Source organism: Pinus tabuliformis, chromosome 3_2 (assembly GCF_031772625.1).
Source record: "Pinus tabuliformis cultivar Carrire ecotype Pingquan chromosome 3_2, CPIR1, whole genome shotgun sequence".
Classification (NCBI taxonomy): domain Eukaryota; kingdom Viridiplantae; phylum Streptophyta; class Pinopsida; order Pinales; family Pinaceae; genus Pinus; species Pinus tabuliformis.
In genome coordinates, this window is record NC_142302.1 from 458,811,644 (window position 1) to 458,832,331 (window position 20,688).

Genomic DNA, 20,688 nt, shown 5'->3' on the forward strand with positions numbered 1-20,688 from the left:
GAGTCCTGGTAAATGTGCCAGCTCTTGCAAAGACCTAGAAGTGCTAGGCTCACCAAATTGTCTTCAAAAAATATAACACCGACAGTTCCAAGGTCATCCTGACATTGGGTGAACTTGGTCAAGTACTTCGGTATTGTGTTGCACTTCTCGATCTTAATTTTTCTGAGCTTGTCCTTCAGTGCCAACTTCCTATGGTCACTATTTCTTTGAAATAGGTCTACCAAGGCCTTCCACATTGAAATGGAGTTTCCTTATCATGGAGGTTCGAGACAATATGATCTCGAACTCCTTCTAGGATAATCCTTCTCACCTTTGCCACACACTTTCTCCATTCTGCGAGATCCTGAGCATCAACTGGCTTAGCAATATCTTTGTCGATGAATTCCTTAAGCTTGTTGTCTTCCAACACTACCTCCATCATGTCTTTCCAAGAAATATAGTTTGAACTACCCTCAAGGGCATATTTGAGTCTCAATCTATAGAACGACGTCCTGCTGGCTCTGAAGTATGATACTGCAAATTCAATTTCTCCTGCAAAAGACAAAATCATATTCTCCTCTTCTATAGTGGTTTCTACTCTGATACCATGTAGAAATTCCTTTTAGATTCAATTTGCAATTTGAATCTACAAGGAATTTCTACAATTCACACCTTGTCCAAACTATTGATCTAAGCCATCCACTCATATCTCCATGAATTGTGATCCAGTCGTTCAGAACTTTCGAGATTCGTCTAGTTAAGGGGATATGGGTCACATACATTACAAATGTTAGGTTTGAGACTTACATCATTACTACCATATCATATAAGATTTGTATGCATAGTCAAATACGAATAAATGAATTAATATGAAATCAACACATATACAGTGAGTATGAATTCAACTTAGCATTTACAAATTACATCAAGTAATTGAGTTTACTTGGTATAATAATAAAAGTCCTTAAAAAATTACTATTAAGCATTTTCGTATTAACCAAAAAATAGATTAGATGTGTTGGCATGTTACATAAAAGAAATAAAATTTAAAGATTAAAATATTTTTTTAAATATACATATGTATTTTAATATATTTGACTTATTAAACTTTTCTTATATATATATATATAATACTTTTGTAAAATATAAAAATTAAATATAAAAAAAGAAATAAATGTAAATTAAAAAATATATTTTAATCTTTAAAAGAGATTTAAAGATTAAAATATATTTTTTATTTACATTTATTTCTTTTTTATATTTAATTTTTATATTTTATATATATATATATAGTTTCAGTTGCAGATACAGTGGACAGTTGCAAACAGTTTATTTAGTTTTTTTTTATGTTTCTCAGATGCAAATGTTGCAAAAATAACAACAATAGTGAGAGGTGTTTCATGCATTACATTCCACGGGTACAGGATAGGGGTAGTTGATAATCCCTTTCCTGCTAAGAGGGAGTGTTGAAAATGCAGCAAGAAAGTCTCAATTTTGATTTTGCCTTAATTAAAATTAAGGAAAATTGAAATTCCACATCAACAGACAACTTGGAGGAGTTAATTGTGGTGACATAGCACTCTTCACTTAGTTAAGAACAATAAATTCTAATTAATGAGTTGAATTTAAGTTTACTTGAGTTGATTCCTAAAAAATAGGAGTCTAGCTCAGTTAATTTGAGTTAGGGGCATAGAGTTCAATTGTGTGCGGGTTCCTAAATTTTAGGGGCCTAGGTCGAGTTAATTTCAGTTGTAACAAATTAATTCAGTTAAATTGAGTTATGGTCAGTTAAATTAGTTTCAACTGTTGGAGGAACTAGTGGGAGTTCTAGTAGTGGGGTGTGTACTTAGTGATCAACCAATGAACTAATTAATCCTCCATAACTAACTCATGCATGCACAAAATTCGAGTTACCCTGTTAAGATTGGAGGTCAAGGGCATTATCAGTTGTAGAATATTCTAAATTGTACAACTCGTGCATGCAATTGGAGGATTGACAAAAGGAATTGCGCAATCCAGATGAGGTAATTTCCTATTTAATAGGGACTAATTCCTAAGGAAACAACACAAGGAAATAGGAGCTTGGAGGCTTGAAAATTTGGCTAAGGATTGGCCAAAATTAGTCAGACAAGAAGAGGATAGAAGATACGAGTGCGGTTGAGTTCAAGGTTGAGGAGAGCATATTGTATTCATCGAGATCCTTTAATTAATGCAATACCTATAGTAATATGTTTTGACCAGTTGATTTCCCCTAGATAAATATATGTGCATGTGTGTTGAATCTTAATGCATGTTATTAATTCTTGTTCTTGATTGTGAACTTACTTCCACATATTGGTAGAGTAGATTCTTGTCTTTTGATTTAGCAAATTTTATGAGAAGATTAAATCTACAATTAAATTTCTACACAACTATAGAAATATTTAAAATAACTACAAAGAAATAAGAACTATTTAAGGTTTTAGTATTGAGGGCTAGGGGGAAGTTGGGTGAGTGACACCAAGGTGCACCAATCATGATCAAGAGACAAGCCCTAAAGGATGAGGGACTAAGAAAATTAACAAGCCTATTTAAGCTCAATCAAGTGTTTGAACGAAGTTATCTATTTAAATTTGAGCATTCAAATTTTATTTAATTGGAAACTCAACCTAAGTTGAAGGAAAATAATCCTATAGTCATTAAATAGGTTATACTCTTTGAAGGCATCATACAAAAGCTTAAGTGTTTTTTTATATCTCTTTGGATCCAATACATTATGAAGTGGTATCAAATTAATGATTTATTGGAACTATTTATTTCATTTTACATGTGTATATTTATTTCATTTTACACATGTATATTTTGGTTTAATGACACAATTTAGAGCCATATTTAAGTATTATTGTTTTATAGCATACGTTGGGTATGTAACAAAAATGTTTGTCCATTTTCACTTAAGAACTAGTGAGTGAAAGAATATGTGGTTATGTTAGGTAAACCTTCTATAAAAGAATAAATTAGTATGGAATGTTATATTTTGTTATTTGTATATAATAGAAAATGAAGCATGTATATATGCTGAGGTGATTTGTATATATACTTCTGAAAATTTAGAGCAAAATCATTAATAGATTAAAAAAATAAAATAATAGAGTAATACTTGTTCTTATAAAGCCACATGGTATAAAAGTAGTTTACATATAGAAACTATTTACAAAACATATAAATACATATTCACGTATTTTAATATGAAAGTATTTAATTGACAATTAAAATTAAACTTGTGTTTATAGGTTGATCAAGGCTTTAGAGATAATCCTATAGCCATTATTATCATTCTCAAAACATAAGAAAGTGGGAATTCAACCATTAGTAGCTAATCTAGTATCCTTACGTTGGCCTTCCATTAAAGCATTGGGTTTGCTTATACTAGGCAGAAAAAGAAAGAGTAAATAGGAAGCTCACTAATCATAGAATAGGGATAGCCCCTTTGCCAATACTCCACTACTTGGTGTAGTTGTGCCACATCCAATTCCACCTTCTACACCTACAATGTTATCTATAGATAGAAGTCTATACAAATTAGAGGTTTGAAAATTCACTAGAACAACTAAATGGGTTGACTTTGATTAAATTTAGAGCCATTTCTTTTCTTCCAAATTAGAAATAACACACAATTCTAATAAGCTCACAAGTTGCTTGAAAGTAAATTTTCCAACTCTATTTTTCACTCAAAAGAGCATCCTTTCATAAGAAAGTAATGGGAAACTTGAAAGTATAAGGCATAGACGATATGTCACCAGAAAGGTAGGTGTCTGGTAGATTGCAACAAGTAAATAATCACAAAATTTGTAGGCACAATTATAGACAAAATCAATATAGCTACAAAAGGCCCATTATGTCTAGACTAGTTGGTTTGTGTGGGGTTTAGTCTATATGAGGCCAAAGATCTAAACCTCATGGGGAGGGGTTGAGGATGGAAGCCACTTTGGTGAATTAAACTTCCCAAGGGGCCTCCAAGCTTGACCGAGCGTCGTACAATATTGGGGATAAGCATCCCATTAACATCCCATTATAGGTGGATCTATATCCTTCCATCCAATAAAATAATTGGCCCCAACCTAGAGATAACTTAAAAAAAAAAAAAAAAAACATAACTATGAAAAGAAAAAAAATGTTTAAATTTCTATTACAAAATCAATCTTTTAGTTGATTTATAATAAAATAGATAATTCAATGATAATAATCCAAGCTCCCATGAATGTGGAAAAACAAAATTATTTCTTAGCCTCAACCAAAAGTTCCCATAAAATTCAAATTTAAAAAAGCTAAATCTTTTACTAACACAATAAAATATTATTTATTCAAACCTATAACAAAAGTTGGAGCAAGAGCTATTTATAACCATGGCCAAAAGCTTAAATTTTAAACGACTTGTCATGTTTCTCTTTATTGTGTTGGTGATGGAAAAAATGTATCTGCACACTTTCTTTCTATAATAATTATTTAACAAAAAAATATGCTATCAAACAAAGTAGAAAAATGAATGTAGAAGAGGCTTTTATTGAATTTTATATAATAGAAAACTACATATCCACATATACATTGAGATGAGATGATGACATATATACATGTACATACTTGCCCACATAAAAAAGCATAATGCAAAAACAGTGACCATCAAATCAGAATTAATACATAGGACAACCATCCACTTGCATACCCTTAGCAGTGGGGGCTAAAGGGAAATTCTCGCAACTTGTTCCCCACCAATTTAAAGGTATGTTTTCCATACCCAATGTGAAGTATAACAGTATAGTCATAAAGTCCACACCAGCATCCAGGCCTGCAGAGAGCACATAATTGTAAAGTTGCCACCAAGCTTTGTGATATTTAAAGACAAAATAGTTGAAAATGGTGCTAACGGTGATCCGGGATGTGTAGTTGACTGCACTGACTCGAGGCATTGCGGCTGTAGATCCCAACAAAATTGGCATTTTGATTAGAGGAATCCACTTGACATTTGGAAATGCCTTGTGCACCAACCACACTAAAACTGGAGCAGCTATCCCACCTAAGAAGAGCCAATTTAACTAGGGATACACTCCAAGTTTGCTAAATATCCTTTCGGGACCAGCCAAACCCCATATGACTGATGCATCGTAGAACACATGAACATTGGGACATGTCCATGGGCTACTTGGAGCAAAAGAGTTGTTTGGCATATATCTTTCACTGACCCCAACATCCACCATGCAACTCCCAGGTTGACTGTTTGAGCCACTAATGTGCTTATAAACTGCATTGCATCCACAAGAGATCAATAAACATAACAGAACCAATGCGGGTAGCCACTAACTTGATCTAAAGAACATTATGCAAATAAAGTAAATATGGAAATTTCATTCTGATTTTATAAAAAATGGAATACCTTGTTCTAAAGAAAAAAAATTCTAATGTGTATCTATAATACAGTGTGTTTATCTATAATATGTTTGGAAAGTTTCATAATGGCAAAGAGAAATTTGAAGCTAAACAAAAGCAATGCTTTCATCAATTCACCAAGATGTTCAATAACAAGTTTAAACATGAATAACACTAGTTATTTTGGCATAAAGAATAAACTCCTCAAAAAATGCCAAAGCCTAACACTAGTTGCTTTGACATAGAAAGAATAAACTCCTCAAATATTTTTATTTTCAATCATCTGATAAATAACAATCTAGTTTCTTGGAGTAGTTAATGGTCCAAAATGTAACCAAAAAATAAAGTTTAATTTGGTTGAAGAGTTTTTTTTTCAACTATGGTTAAAGTTTATCTGGTCAGGCCTAAGGAAAAAGAAAGTTTAATTTGGTTGAAGAGTTTTTTTTTTCAACTATGGTTCACGCTTGTCTGTTCAGGCCTAACCCTAAGGGGTTGAAGAGATTTGATCCCTTCCCATTGGCAAGATACTTAGCAACGAGAACTCATCCACTTGAACTATATTGTGAGGAATTTGTACAATTTGAATATATATATATATATATATATATATATATATATATATATATATATATATATATATATATATATATATATATAGATAATTGTTTCAGTTGCAGACACAGTAAACAGTTGCAGACAGAGTTGATTCAGTTTTTTTTTATGTTTCTCAGTTGCAGATGTTGCAAAAGTAGCAACAATAGTGAAAGGTGTTGCATGCAGTACGTTCCACAGGTGCAGGATAGGGGTGGTTGATAATCCCTGTCTTGCTGAGAGGGAGTGTTGAAAATGCAGCAAGAAAGTCTAAATTTTGATTTTGCCCTAATTAAAATTGAGGAAATTCGAAATTCCACATCAACAAACAACTTACAAGAGTTAACTGAGGTGACATAACACTTTTCACTTAGTGAAGAACAATAAATTCGAGTTAACCAGTTGAATTTAAGAATACTTGAGTTGATTCCTAAAAAATAGGAGTCTAGCTCAGTTAATTTGAGTTAGGGGGTTAGGGGCATAGAGTTAGGTTGTGTGCAATGGGGTCCTAAATTTTAGGAGCCTAGGTTGAGTTAATTTCAGTTGTAAGAATTTAATTCAGTTAAATTGAGTTATTGTCAGTTAAACTAGTTCCAACTATTGGAGGAACTAGTGGGAGGTCTATTAGTGGGGTGTGTACTCAGTGATAATCATCCTAAATTAACTCATGCATGCACAAAATTTGAGTTACCTAGTTGAGATTTGAGTTCAAGGGCAAGGTATTATCAGGTGTACAACATTCTAAATTGTACATCTCATGCATGTAGTTGGAGGATTGACCTAAAGGCATTGTGCAATTTAGATGAGGTAATTCCCTATTTAATAGGGGCTAATTCCCAAGGAAACAACACAAGGAAATGAGAGCCTGAAGGCTTGAAAATTTGGCTAAATGTTGGCCAAGGTTAGTGATCCAGGAGGATCTCGTCAAATCAGTTACACAATTTTAGTGTCGTTGTGAGCATTCAATTCAGTGTCGTCAGCTTCGACAATTTTGTTTATGGTTAAAGTTGTTTAGGTGATGTCAATGGTTTTCATGGTGATGGTTTTGTACTTGGTTGTCGACATTTGGTTGTCGTCAGTTCCGCCAGGATTTGGTCGTCGACATGTGTTTGTTGTCCACTTCGCAGGATTTGGGTTGTCGACATGTGGTTGTCGCCCACTTTGTAGGATATGGTTGTCGACGAATTTGTCTTCATGTGGTGTCATCGCACATGCAGTTTGGCGTCGAAGATATGTGTGTGGGTGAATGTCACTTTGTGACAAATGGTTGTAAATGGGTTTTGATGTAAAGTCTAAAAACCTAATCCTAAACCCTAACCATGCCTTGATATGTCAAAAAACCTAAGTCCTAAGAACCTAACCTATCAAATCCATGTATTAAAACATTAAACCTATGCTAATAGACCTAAACCCTAAGTCTAAACCTATCGAACCATATTACCACCCTAAATACATAAAAATACATAAAATCTATGTATACAAACAAACCTAAGTTATAAATGACTCTCAGCCTTTGCAAATATATGTAAAACATTACAAATTGAATAAACAGTCCTAAACTACCATATCTAACCGCGCAGGGACCTTTGTCCATGTGATCAGTGTGTAAGCCTTGGAGTTAATCGCATCAAAGTTCACCAGACCACAACAACTACCATGGCAAGTTGTAGCATCTGAACAAAGTCTAACCATCAGGAATAAACCACTGGGTTTGGAAACCGTAGAGGAGACCGCATCGGGTTGTGGCATGTGAACGGGGCCGGAGGTTATGTCACCACGTCAGAATCACCAGGGTAAGCCGCAACGGTCAGAGGTAAGGTGGGCACATGCAAAACCGTCGGTGTTAGACCACCAACTCGAAGGTTTTGGTTAGACCGCAGCCTATTCACATGGGTGGTCAAACTCCTCCACCCGGTCAGCAAGCCCCCAACGGTTTTGACTTTATTATATGGTTTTATTTGGGTTTTTGTTGGAGTTTTGGGTGAAAAACTAATTTGATGACCAAACAACCTTACCCTAGGTGTCATTTCATAACTTGACTGAGACTCATGACCCCAAACTTCAGCCAATTCATGCCAAGTTTAGTCCAGAGTAGTTCGAATGTACTTGCAGGGCTATAAGAGGCAGTTTTTGTTCATTGAAGAGAAGGAGAGTGGTTTTGGGTTTTTGTATGGAAGTTCTGGAGGTTATAGTTGATTTTGTTTTCAGTGTAATAGGAGCATCCGAAGTCAAAATTGGGAACCGTGACAGGCGTTGGAAAGCTGGTTCAGATAGCTTTCTCATGACAGTAACCAGAAGTGCCTGCATGTACATTCATTTCGGTCAAATTGCTGTGTAATCAACCTCTTTGGTTTCAATCCTAATAAAGCGGTCACCCATATTGAAAGCGGACCCAGAGACGTAGTCCAGTAGGGACGAACTCCGTAATCAATTTTGTTGTCTGGTATCACTGTGTTTTTTCTTTTTTCACTACTGTTTTGCATCTTATTCATGTTTTCCCATCTGTCGTAAAGTCTTTTCCTCAAAGAGTTCTCACGGTTTCAGCACTTACAGTTAACATTCTATTCATTAATGGCTAATCAATTTTACATCAGTTTTAACATATGATCATTTCAGATTAGTTAGTCAAATAGGAAGAAGATAGAAGATACATGTTCAGGTTGAGCTCAAGGTTGAGCAAATAATATTTTATTCATCCAAATCCTTTGATTAATGCAATACAGATAGTAAGGGGTTTTGAGTAGTTGCTTTCCCCTAAATAAATCTATGTGCATGTGTGTTGAATCTTGATGCATGTTATTTATTCTTGTTCTCATTCGTGAATTTACTTCCGCAAATTGGTAAAGTAGATTCTTGTCTTTTTATTTAGAAAATTTCATGAGCAGATTAAATCTACAATTAAATTTATACACAACTATAGAAATATTTAAAATAAATACTAAGAAATAAGAAATGTTTAAGGTTTTAGCATTGAGGGCTAAGGGGAAGTTGGGTGAGTGACACCAAGGTGCACCAATCAATGATCAAGAGACAAGCCTTAAAGGATGAGGGACCAAGCAAATTAACAAGCCTATTTAAGCTCAATCAAGTGTTTGAACCAAGTTATCTATTTAAATTTGAGCATTCAAATTTTATTTAATTGAAAACTCAACCTAAGTTGAAGTCAAATCCTCATATAGTCATTAACTAGGTTATATTCTTTGAAGGCCTCATACAAAAGCTTAAGTGTTTTTTTATATCTCTTTAGATCCAATACACTCTGAAGTGGTACCAAATTAATGTTTTATTGGAATTATTTATTTCATTTTACATGTGTATATTTTGGTTTAATGACATAATTTAGAGCTATGTTTAAGTATTATTGTTTTATAGTATATATTGGGTATGTAACAAAAATGTTTGTCCATTTTCACTTAAGAACTAGTGAGTGAAAGAATATGTGGTTATGTTAGGTAAAACTTTTATAAAAGAATAAATGAGTATGGAATATTATATTTTGTGATTTGTATATATTAGAAAATGAAGCATGTATATATGTTTAGGTGATTTGTATATACACTTCCAAAAATTTAGAGAAAAATAATTAATAGATTAAAAAAATAAAATAATACTTGCTCTTATAAAGTCACATGGTATAAAAGTAGCTTACATATAGAAACTATTTACAAAACATATAAATATATTTTCACATATTTTAATATGAAAGTATTTAATTGAGATTTAAAATTAAACTTGTGTTTATAGGTTGGTCATCAAGCCTTTACAGATAATCCTATAGCCATTATTATCATTCTCAAAACATAAGAAAGTGGGAATTCAACCATCATTAGCTACCTTAGTATCTTTAGGTATTGTCTTCTCCTTTGACATAGTAAATGTGAGATTGACAAACATGTCATTTCAAAGCTTTGGAGGATTATGCGGCTACTTATAGCGAGACTTTTTTCTTCTTCCAATATCTTGAGCAACACAATGCATTGGCCTTCCATCAAAGCATTTGGTTTTCTTATACTAGGCATAAAAAGAAAGAGTAAATAGGAAGCTCACTGCTCATAGAATAGGGAGAGCCCCTTTGCCAATAGTCCACTACTTGGTGTAGTTGTGCCACATCCAATTCCACCTATAGGTTTTTACCCCGTACAGAAACTACCTGCATACGAATTCTAAAACACAGAAAATAAACAATGCAAGAGCATAAGACATAAAACACATATACACAGAGATTTTCCCCTCAATCCCAAAACCGGGACTACCAGCTTGATTTTTCATTATTTCCCTTTCAATGTTACAATACATATTTATACATGCCGAAGAATCCAATACCATGGACCGAAAACCATCGCGTCCAAAACCATGGACCAAAAAATCATGCACAAAACCATAGGTAGGTCTGCCCAACCTAATATAGAGTCCAAAAACAAAATTTTCCGGGGCGCTCCCTCGGACCCCATAGAGTGGGGTTACCTGCACCCCTCAAATTCCCTGTGACTCCCCCCGCTACGCAATCGGCGCAACAAAGGGGGGGCTTCGCCCCCCTTCTAACCCCCCGGTTAACTACGTGGGCTAGTCGTGGAAAGAATATAACACAACCCAACATTCTCCCACTTCTTGTTTTCTTTCCACAGGGGGCCACAAGAGAGCTTAGTCATTTATCCAACCCTGCAACACCCATTGTTTCTCTACACCAAGAGAAATTCTCAGAGCTCACAGATTTTGTCAATGCATCTGTAATATTCTTCAAAGTTTCCACCTTTACCAGCAACACCTTTTTGTCTTCTATTATATCCCTCACAAAGTGATACTGAACATCAATGTTCTTTGTCTTTGAATGATATGCAGGGTTCTTTTCCAAGAAAATTGCACTTTTGCTGTCACAGTCTATCCTTATAGCTCCCTGTACTAACCCCATACTTGAACACAATCTCTGCAACCAAAACTGCTTCCTTGCTTGCATGAGTGGTTGCCATGTATTCCGCCTCTATAGTTGATATTGCCACTACAGATTGTTTCTTACTCATCCAACTGACTGCACCTCCAAATAGGTTAAACACATACCCCCTTGTAGATCTTCTCTAATCCAGATCTCCAGCCCATTCTGCATCAACAAAGCCACAAATATCCAACACTCTGTCCAATCCTGGTCTTCCTTGGTAGCACAAACCATAATCACTAGTGCCACGCAAATACCTGAAAACCCGCTTCACTGCTGTCCAGTGCTCCTTCCCTGGTTTTGACATAAACCTGCTCAATACTCCCACTGCATGTGCAATGTCTGGTCTAGTACAAACCATCGCATACATCAGGCTACTGACTGCACTTGCATATGGAACATGGGACATGTCCTCTTCCTCTTCTTGTGTCTTGGGACACTGTTCAACAGATAACTTTACACCTACAGGAATAGGAACCTTCACTGGTTTACTATCCTGCATATTAAACCTCTACAATATTGTCTCGACATACTTCCTCTGGTTTAACCAAAGCTTCCTCTTTGTCCGATCTCTTTTAATTTCCATTCCCAAAATATAGTTTGCAGCACCAAGGTCTTTCATGTCGAATTTGGAGGACAAATGGGTCTTCAAATCCTGGATAATTTCTTTGTCATTTCCAACCAGCAACATATCATCCACATACAAGACCAGATAAATAACACGGTCATCAATTAGTTTAAAATACACACAGTGATCTGCTTTGCTTCTGGTGAAGCCAAGTCCCCGTATAAATGTATCAAATTTCTAATACCACATCCTTGGTGACTGTTTTAACCCGTACATAAATTTATTTAACTTGCATACCAGTTCTTTCTTAAGCTTCACTGCAAAACCTTCAGGTTGCTTCATGTAGATTTCCTCTTCCATATCCCCATGAAGAAATGATGTCTTCACATGCATTTGTTCTACCTCAAAATCAAAAGTAGCAGCAACAGGTAAAAGTAATCTAATAGAAGCTACCTTGGCAACAGGAGAAAAAATATTACCAAAATCAATTCCCAGCACATAAGAATAACTTTTTGCTACCAACCGAGCTTTGTATTTCTCCACCTTTCCTTTTGCATTTGTCTTCTTTTTGAACACCCATTTTCTACCAATGGGTTTCCTTCCAGCCGGCAAATCCACCAGATCCCAAGCCTCATTTTTGTGCAAAGATGCCATTTCATCAACCATGGCCTCTTTCCTGAGTTTTCCATCCTCTGAATCTATTGCTTCCTTCACAGTTTTGGGATCATCGTCAGTAATAAATGAAGCAAAATTTGAACAGAAAGCAGATGGATTATACCTTTCTAGCTGCCTTCTTTCTCGAACTGATCTTCTCACACCCGAAGTTTGTGGCTCTTCATCTTCTGATTCCTCCTCTGCTGTAGAGTCTGATTCTTCCTCCTTTAGCTCAAACTCTATCTTCTCAAGTTTATTTGGTTAGACTTCATGTTTAATAACATCTTTCACCTCTCTGAACACCACATCTCGGCTGTACACAACCTTCCTTATTACTGGGTTCCAAAGCTTATAACCCTTTAAACCATCCTTATACCCAATAAAGATGCACTTTTCAGATTTACTATCCAACTTGGTTCGTTTCTCCTTTGGAACATGTACATATGCATCACATCCAAATACCCTTAGATGTCAAAGAGAGGGTTTCTTACCAGTCCATACCTCTTGTGGAGTCTTATCCTCCAATGTTGATGAAGGTGATATGTTGACCAAGTAACATGTTGTCTCCACCGCCTCTGCCCAGAATTCCTATCTTAACCCGGCACCACTGAGCATGCTTCTTGCCCTCCCATCAACGTCTTGCTCATTCTTTCTGCAACTCCATTTTTCTGAGGTGTATATGGAGTAGTCTTCTGCCGTGCTATACCACACTTCTTACAGAATTCTTCAAATTCCTTACTGCAAAACTCTCCACCATTATCTATCTTCAGCACCTTTATCTTCTTCTCTGTCTGGTTTTCCACCAAAGCCTTAAATTCTTTAAACCTGTCAAAGACTTCAGATTTCTTCTTAAGGAAATATATCCTTGTATTCCTTGAGAAATCATCTATAAATGATACATAGTACACAAACTTATCCAGTCATGGAACCTTCACAGGTCCAAACACATCACTATGCACAAGCTCTAATATATGTTTCGCCCTCTTACCACCAGAGGGGAAACTCACCCAATTCTACTTCCCATATACACAATTTTCACAGAAATCAAAATCTAAAGAGCTATTACTCATACCTTCTACCATACCTTTACCATGAAGTATTCGAATGCCCTTCTCTCCAATATTTCCAAGCCTTTGATGCCATAACATGGTCTTATCTCCAGAGACCACCAGATTTTCTACTCCACTTTCAGGAACCACAAAGTTGTTGCACCCATCAACAACAGTGCTACCTTGCAGCTTGTATAGAGTTCCAATCTGAACTCCTCGCATCAATGCCAATGCTCCCCAAACCATCTTGCAGGTATCCTTCTCGAACACTATTTTTACACCTGCATCATCCAGCTTGCTTAGAGAAATCAGATTTCTAGCCAATGCAGGAATATGCAAAACACCCGGAAGTGTTCTAACCCTTCCACCTTACAACTTCAACTTTAGTTTTCAGCGACCAACGATTCTAGCCTTCCTGTCATCCCCCAATAAGACAATACCACCATCATATTTCTCATACTCACAGAACCACTCTCTATGGGGAGTGAAGTGAAAGGATGCACCTGAGTCAATCAACCATGCCTCATGATCTACATGTGTACTTGAAGAAGCCAAGTACACATCCCCACCTTCATCTGAAGTGGTTTTTGCCTCTGTAGAAAGAGCATCATCAGATCCCTTTCTTTTGTGAGGAGCTTTAGATTTACAGTCCCTTTTGTAGTGCCCTTCTTTTTTACATTTCCAGCACACCACCTTTACAGGTTTTCCTGGAGATTTAGATCTCCCTCTAGATTTAGATCTCCCACTCGATGACTTATTTTTGTTTCTATTCTGGGACCGTCCTTGTACAGACAAGGCATCACCATTCTGGCTCTCCATATTTTTCCATCTCATCTCCTCCGTCAACAAGGATGAGACTATTTCATCAAAATGCAAGGCAGTTGCATTGCTACCTATTGCAATAACCAGACTATCCCATGAATCCGGTAAAGAACACAACAAACTGATGCACTTATCTTCATCTAAAATTTTAATATCAACAGATAATAACTGACTTACCACAGTATTAAATGTGTTCAGATGCTCTATCACCGAGTCTCCATCTTTCATCCTCAGGTTATACAACTTTTTCCGTAGGAACAGTTTATTCACCAGAGACTTAGATTGGTACAAATTCCCTAACTTATCCCACAAAGCCTTCGCCGTAGCTTCCCCTGATACATTCAGCAATACTGAATTTGAGACACACAATCGTATTGTGCTCTTTGCCTTCCGATCCAACTTCTTCTATTCTTCATCAAAAACTCCCGTTGGTTTAGTACCCGGATCTACTGTAATCCACTGATCTTTATCCACAAACAGATCCTCCATCTTGAATTTCCACAACTCAAAACTCTGACCATTAAATTTCTCGATCTCTCTCTTTCCACTGCTCACCATCTTCTTTCACCACCAGAATCGATCTCACAGATCTCCCATTGAACAAGGTCTACCACAGGCCCGAGCGAAACCCCTCAACAACAAAGGCATCCCCTTGAAGCCAAAACAGCTCCGATACCAAATGTAGGTTTTAACCTCGTACAGAAATTACCTGCATACGAATTCTAAAACACAGAAAATAAACAGTGCGATAGCATAACACATAAAACACGTACACAGAGATTTTCCCCTGGATCCAAAAACCAAGACTACCAGCTTGATTTTTCATTATTTTCATTTTAATGTTACAATACATATTTATACATGTCAAAGCATCCAATACCATGGACCGAAAACCATCGCGTCCAAAACCATGGACTGACAAATCATGCACAAAACCATAGGTAGGTCCACCCAAACTAATATAGGATCCAAAAACAAAATTTTCTGAGGCGCTGCCCTGGACCCCATAGAGTGGGGTTAACTGCACCCCTCAAACCCCTTGTGACTCCCCTCGCTACACAATCAGCGCAACGAAGGGGGGCTCCTCCCCCCTTCTAACCCCCCGGTTAACTACGTGGGCTAGTCGTGGAAAGAATATAACACAACCCAACACCACCTTCTACACCTAGAGTGTAATCTACAGATAGAAATTCATACAAATTAGAGATTTGAAAATTCACTAGAACAACTAAATGGGTTGATTTTGATTAAATCTAGAGCCATTTCTTTTCTTCCAAATTAGAAACAACACTCAATTCTAATAAGCTCACAAGTTTCTTGAAAGTCAATTGTCCAACTCTATTTTTCACTCAAAATAGCATTCTTTCATAAGAAAGTAATGGGCAACTTGAAATTCTAAGGCATAGACAATATGTCACCAAAAAGGTAGGTGTCTGGGAGATTGCAGCAAGTAACTAATCACAAAATTTGTAGGCATAATTATAGACAAATTCAATATAACTACAAAATGCCCATGAGGTGTAGACCAATTGGTTTGCGTGGGGTTTAGTTCGTATGAGGCCATAGGATTAAACCTCATGGGGAGGGGTTGAGGATGGAAGCCACTTTGGTGAATTAAACTTCCCAAGGACCCTCCAAGCTTGACTGAGCGTCGTACAATATTGGGGATAAGCATACCATTAACATCCCATTGTAGGTGGATCTATATTCTTCCATCCAATAAAAGAATTGGCCCCAACCTAGAGATAACTTTAAAAAAACAAAAAAAAAACTATAAAAAGAAAAAAAATGTTTAAATTTCTATTACAAAGTTGATCTTTTAATTGAGTTATAATAAAATAGATAATTCAATGATAATAATCCAAGCTCCCATGAATGTGGAGAAAATAATTTATTTCTTAGCCTCAACGAAAAGTTCCCGTAAACTTAATTTAAAAAAGCTAAATCTTTTACTAACACAATCAAATATTATTTATTCAAACCTATAATAAAAGTTGGAGCAAGAGCTCTTTATAACCATGGCCAAAAGCTTAACTTTTAAAGGATTTGTCCTATTTCTCTTTATTGTGTTGGTGATGGGAAAATATGTATGTGCACACTTTCTTTCTAAAATAATTATTTAATAAAAAGAGATGCTATTAAACAAAGTATAGAAATGAATGTAGAAGAAGCTTTTATTGAATTTTATATAATAGAAAACTACGTATTCACATATACATTGAGATGAGATGATGACATATATACATGTACATACTTGCCCACATAAAAAAGCATAATGCAAAAACAATGACCATCAAATCAAAATTAATACATAGGGCAACCATCCACTTGGATACCCTTAGCAGTGGGGCACATCGCTAAAGGACAATTCTCCCCACTTGTTCCCCACCAATTTATAGGTATGTTTTCCATACCCAATGTGAAGTATAATAGTATAGTCATAAAGGCCACACCAGCATCCAGGCCTGCAGAGAGCACATAATTGTAACGTTGCCACCAAGCCTTGTGATATTTAAAGATAAAATAGTTGAATATGGTGCCAACGGTGATCCAGGATGTGTAGTTGACTGCACTGACTGGAGGCATTGCGGCTGTAGCTCCCAACATAACCGGCATGTTGATTAGAGGAATCCACTTGACATTTGGAAATGCCTTGTGCACCAACCACACTAAAACTGGAGCAGTTGCCCCACCCAAGAAGAACCAATTTAACTGGGGATACACTCCAAGTTTGCCAAATATCCTTTTGGGACCAGCCAAACCCCATATGACTGATGCATCATAGAACACGTGATCATTGGGACATGTCCATGGGCTACTTGGAGACAAAAGAGCTGTTTGACATATATCTTTCACCGATGTTAACATCCACCATGCAACTCCCAAGTTGACTGTTCCAGCCACTAATGTGCTTATAAACTGCATTGCATCCACAAGAGATCATTAAAAACAACATAATCAATGTGGGTAACCACTAACTTAATCTAAAGAACGTTCTACAAATAAAGTAAATATAGAAAATTCATTCTGATTTTCTAAAAAATGGAATCCCTTATTCTAAAGAACAAGAATTCTAATGTGTATCTATAATGCAATGTGTTTATCTATAATATATTTGCAAAGTTTCATAATGGAAAAGAGAAATTTGAAGGTAAACAAAAGCAATGCTTTCATCCATTCACGAAGATGTTCAATAACATGTTTAAACAAGAGTAACACTAGTTCTTTTGGCATAAAGAATAACCTCCTCAAAAAATGCGAAAGTCGAACAGTGGTTGCTTTGACACGGATAGAATGAACTCCTCAAAAAATTATTTGTTTTTTCAATCATCTCATAAATAACAACCTAGTTTTCTGGAGTAGTTAATGGTACAAAATCAAACCAAAAAATAAAGTTTAATTGGGTTGAAGAGTTTTTATTTCAACTATGCTTAAAGTTTATGGTCAGGACTAAGGAAAAATAAAGTTTAATTTTTTTGAAGCGTTTTTTTTTTTAACTATAGTTCACGCTTAGTCAAGTCTAATTCCAAAGGGTATAAGAGATTTGATCCTGTGACCTTCTAATTAACAAAATACTTAACAACAAAATCTCAACCACTTAAACTATCTTTTGGACTATCCTTGAGACTTTATTTACTTGAAAAGTTGCTATTACTTATTTGATACTTATTTATGCTTCCATATGAAATTACTAAACCTTTTCCCATGGAAAGTTAATACCTTAAAATGGTATTAGAATTGAAGAGCAAAAAAACAAGACATGATGCTTATGTTCATACGCTCGGTGAGTGCCATAAGCATAAGGATATATCTATATATAAAACTGTGAAGGATATATCTATATATAAAACTTTGAAGGAGAGTGAGTATTTTCAACCTAGCATACCTGTACAAGGAACATAGAGCGAGGTGGGATTTTCATGTAATGGCCGAGCTTGAAGTCTGACAGGAAAGCAACTGCCTGTTGCATACTCGTGTAACCATAGACCTTGAAGCAAACATTGGCAATAGGCATCCCAGGGAGGATATATCCCATTATGTATTCGGTGATAATGTTCAAGCCTGGTTGCTGTGCCAAAACCAAATAAGAAGATAAAGTATACAAAACCACCAATAAAATCTATAAAACAACTAATAAAATTTCATCTCAAGCAAACTGAAAATCCATGTACTTACCTGATTAGTAGTAGCATTGATGATACCTATGGGAAGAGTGAAAGATGCAGCGATAGCACAGGCAAAAAGTAAGCCCCACCATGGGAGTTGTACCACTTCCTTGTAAACCTCGCAGAGTACGATGGCCAAAACCAGATTCCCACACAAGAGAGTGTAGAACCACCATGGTGGGATATCAGGGTATTTGCGCATCAATTTAGTATGGATATCAGGCTTATCGTTTTTGGATGCTGCTACAGCACGCTCCCATATTTCCCTGCACCATAACAATGCATGCTTAATTTTGGAATATTTCAAGAATTTACAGTCGAAATTTTTACTTTTAATTCACTAATAATAATAACGAAAGTGAAATCAATAAAAAAAATTCAAAACTTACTTCCCGTAAAACAGAGCTACATGCGTAACTGTAGAGGCGATAGTGGCAAATCCAAACCCATAGGAGAGAGCAAAAATCAAACTTAAATGTATTTGACCATTCTGATTGTATGCATCATGATCCAGCTCAAATTTATCGTTCACAATCGCTGAAATATTATAACTTTGACCTTGGGCATTGAACAAATCCAAGCTGAAAATAGGAAAAGCTTTTGCATTGTACATGTTAGCGCCCCAATATGCAAGAGGGACTGCAAAGTATACCACGAGCACATAACCAACCATGACATTCATAATGGCAAAGAATGGAGAAACAAGAGGACTGGACAAGAAGGCTGCGATGGTGTTCCAATCGAAAGCAAAGGCAGCTAGTCCGAGACCACTCATGCCAGAGCCAATTTGCTGTGCTGTGACAGAGTGAGGCCAAATCCAACAAATCCAGGATACGCTGGTCAGGGTGGAGAATAGAAAACCGGGGAATACATAATAACAAAAGCTGCAGGTCATGGCAATGAAGAAGAACGTATCACGAGACATCCCTTTTGCTTGGTGTTTTTCATGCAATACCCTGCATATCAAACACACAACCTTCTCCATGACCAATTCTCAGTATAATTAAATGAAAAATGAAAAGTAACTTAATAGGTAGACTGGTTAATTATTATTTATCAATTTCATTAGAATTATTTTTCTGAATGTGTTAACGAAAAAATTATTGAGTTTAAAGGCTCATTTTGCTGCCCAGCACTATGGTATAAAAGTGATATGTAATTTTCTCTGGACACATGTTATATTGGTGCTTAAGATTTTAATATTAATTAAAATCTATTACTTATTAAGTAATAGATTTATGTATAATTCATTTAAAACACATTAAAGAACTTTATTTATATGGGAACTTGATAAGAAAATATAATGGAGCCTAGAAAATCATTCTGCTACTGAGTAAAATATATGAAAGTGATATGTGATATGTAAAATTTATATTGATTAAATTTAACCACTTATCAAATAGTAAATCCATGTTACTTCCCTACCCCAAATAAATTTATATTGATTAAATTTAACCACTTATCAAATATATCAAATAGTAGATCCATTAACATAAACTTTATTTATACCTAAACAGGGCCACCTGGACCAGTGTGCCAGGCCACCTGGACCAGTGTGCCAGGCCACCACATGTGTGCAGGTTCTACAACATACTTATGAAGCAGTCCAGCCCATCCATATCTTAACACCTGATTCATCACAGCACAGTATCAAAAACTGATAAATTCATCACAGCACAGTATCAAAAACTGATAAATTTACAAAGATAGGAATGAAATCACATGCACTTAATAAAACATTAAGTTAAACATCAAACAGTACCTAATACCTGAGTTGTTACTACAATGAGCCAAGCTGGTAAAAAGGAGATATTCCTCTTGTAGAAGACCTTAATGATGTTGAAAATACCCATTGCGTAGGCCGATCCATTACCGAAGGCGGCCCTGCAGTGGCAAAGATTGTGATGAGGACATGCTCTTTCATATTGAAGGGCCCTGGATTCAGAGACACCTCCTTCCCCAACAGAGGCACTCTGAATCTCCGCTTTGGCAGAGCCAAGGCCATGAAACGCCCAAGGGGAAGGGCTGCCACCTGCACTGAAATCTGTGTGATGATAAGTGGTTCCTTCCTGTAACTGAAGAACTGGTTCAAAAATGAGAGCAGCACGCATGAAAGCAGCCCCAGAAACCACATTCGAAATGTCCATACAGGAATAGTTGGATCGTCTTCTGTACTCACAGTCAATGCCACCTGCTCCACTGGTGAATTCTCATTCTCCTCCTCTTTACTCACTTCCAATGATCTGTCCATTGCCATTCTAATTCTCTACACTCACAGCAATAAATAGCTATTTAGACCTGAATAGCCTGGCCTAAGTTATAAGGATAGGCTGAGATCTTTGTGAGCTGATCTATTCACCCTTTTGGTAGAAAAAAAAATTAATAATTAATATAGTGTTTAATCACATCTGGATATAAATTTATAATTTTATAAATTCAAAACAATCTATAAAAATTTATATATAAATAGAAAATAGAATATTAAATTATATATATAATTAGTAAAACTATATAAAATAAGTGGAT

The 20,688-nt window shown here is 35.9% G+C and overlaps 1 pseudogene; it reads right to left on the reverse strand.

The window, feature by feature from the left end:
* Positions 1-16,300: 16,300 nt before the first annotated feature.
* Positions 16,301-20,419, reverse strand: LOC149181281 (oligopeptide transporter 4-like; annotated as a pseudogene).
* Positions 20,420-20,688: the final 269 nt, after the last annotated feature.